Below are 2,649 nucleotides of genomic sequence, written 5' to 3'. Positions count from 1 at the left end.
GGCATTAATTATAAGCTAAGTTTCATTTTTATAGGAAAAAGTTTCATAAGTACAGGCATTAAGATGTATCTGCTTTTAATTTCTAAGTGCCCTCTCAAACTGAAGCAGAGTGGATATCATCCCAAATTCCTCAAGATTGAGGAACGAACAAACCTAACAGGAGCGTAACCATGGACCAAGGTAGATTTATGTGGTAACTGAGCAACTTATAACATTGATAAAAAGATGGTGGTTACCACCTTTCAGAGGGGAGGGGGAAGGATGAATAGGTGGAACACAGGACATTTTTAGGGCATTGGAATTGTTCTATGTGACATTGCAGTGACTGATACATGACATTATATGTTTGTCAAAACTCATAAAACTATATCACAAACTGTAAACCATAAACTATAGACCTTGATTAGTAGCAACGCTTTAATTTGGTTCAATAATTGGAGCAAATGTATGACACTAATGTAAGATGTTAATAATAGGGGAAAATGTGTATGTGGATGGGGGAGAGGGGATTATGTAGGAATCCTTAGACTTTTGATGTAACTTTTTTTCATGTAAAATGTCTCTAAAAATAGTTTATGGTTTTTTTAAATGTTCTTTAAAATTTTTAAATGATATTGTAAAATGCTTATAATGTAATTGGGAAGAAATAATATATGAAATTATTCACAAAATCTATGATCTTGACAATGTGAAAAAATACATGGGAAAAACTGGGGATAATAAGCAATTATAGCAAGGTCGCAGGATACGAGGGTTTGTTTTTTTTTCCTTTTGTATTTTTTTTCTTTTTTATTTGTCACTCTTTTTTAAAAAGATACATAGATCACAAAAAAATGTTACATTAAAAAATATAAGAGGTTCCCATATACCCCATCCCTCACTCCCCACTCCTTCCATATCAACAACCTCTTTCATCATTGTGGCACATTCATTGCATTTGGTAAATACATTTTGGAGCACTGTTACGTGGCATGGATTATAGTTTACATCATAGTTTGCACTTTCCCCTAGTCCATTCAGTGGGTTATGGCAGGATATATAATGCCCTGCATCTGTCCTTGCAATATCATTCAAGACAACTCCAAGTCCAGAAAATGCCCCCACATCACACCTCTTCTTCCCTCTCCCTGCCCTCCCATGACCACTGTCTCCACATCAATGATACAGTTTCTTCCATTGCTAGAGTCACAATAGTTCTGTAGTAGAATATCAGTAAGTCCACTCTAATCCATATTTTGTTCCTCCATCCTGTGGACTCTGGGATGGTGATGTCCACTCCACCTCTAAATCAAGAGGGAGCTTAGATCCCAAATGGCTGATGGATGCGATTCCCCTGTTTGCAGCTGTAGACACTCTCAGTTCCCTGGTGTGGTGGTTGACCACCTTCACCTCCCTGTTAGCTGACCTGGGTAAGTCCAATGAACCAGAGAGTAGGTGTTGCAACTCTGCTGAGGCTCAGGACTCACCTGGCACATAGCCAGTTCAGAGATTCAAGTCTCCTGAGTATACACCAACCCCAGTGCCAATCATAGTTTCAGTAAAAGTGACAGAAGATGCATGTGTAGAAAGGTCACGTCTGAGTCCAACTCTATCACACTCAGGAGCACAAATTCCAAAGGGCGGCCCACCGGCAAGGCACTGAACTCCAGAGCCATTTGCCATGACCAAAGAACCTATGTGTCTCTGTAGCCCTCAGGAGCACCAGTACCTGGGGTTGTATCTACTTTGTCTGTCTCTGGGATCCTACTGAGACATGCATAAACATGACCCCTCTAATGACCTCCTGACTCATTTTGAAGTCTCTTAGCCATATAAACTCATTTGTCTTTACCACTTCCCCTTTTTATCAAGTTGCATCACCAGCTGGTGATTGGTAGTAATCCCTTGGCACCAGGGAGGCTCATCTCTGGGAGTCATGTCCCACACTGGGGGGAATGTAATGCATTTACATGCTGGGTTTGGCTTACAGAGTGGCCACGTTTCAGTAACATGGAGGATCTCAGGATGTAACTCTTCGGCACCCTGCAGCTCTAGGCTTAGTTGAAATTTCAAGCACACAGGCTCATAAATATAATCAGTTGGACAGAAGGTTAATTTACAATTTACAAGCAATGAAAAAATGGAATTTGAAATTAAAAGCACGATACCTTTTAAATTATCACAAGAAATGAAAATACTGAGGTATAAATCTAACAATATCTACAGAATCTGTATGAGAAAAATATAAAACTGATGAAAGAAATAAAACATCTAAATAAAGGGAAAGATATTCCATGCTTACCGATAGGAAGACTCAATATTACTGAAATACCAGTTCTTTCCAACTTAATCTATAGATCCAATAAAGTAAAAATAAAAATCCCAGCAAGTTACTTTGTGGATTTTGACAAACAGATTGTAAAGTCTGAATTTTACAGAAAGTTAAAACACCCAGGGGAAGCGGACTTGGCCCAGCAGTTAGGGCGTCCGTCTACCACATGGGAGGTCCGTGGTTCAAACCCGGGCCTCCTTGACCTGTGTGGAGCTGGCCCATGCACAGTGCTGATGTATGTAAGGAGTGCCGTGCTGTGCAGGGGTGTCCCCCGTGTAGGGGAGCCCCATGCGCAAGGAGTGCACCCCGTAAGGAGAGCCACTCAACGTGAAAGAAAG

The sequence above is a fragment of the Dasypus novemcinctus genome, chromosome 3 (genome assembly GCF_030445035.2).
Source record: "Dasypus novemcinctus isolate mDasNov1 chromosome 3, mDasNov1.1.hap2, whole genome shotgun sequence".
Lineage (NCBI taxonomy): Eukaryota > Metazoa > Chordata > Mammalia > Cingulata > Dasypodidae > Dasypus > Dasypus novemcinctus.
The sequence above is the reverse complement of the archived record's forward strand: the minus strand, read 5'-3'. Positions refer to the sequence as shown.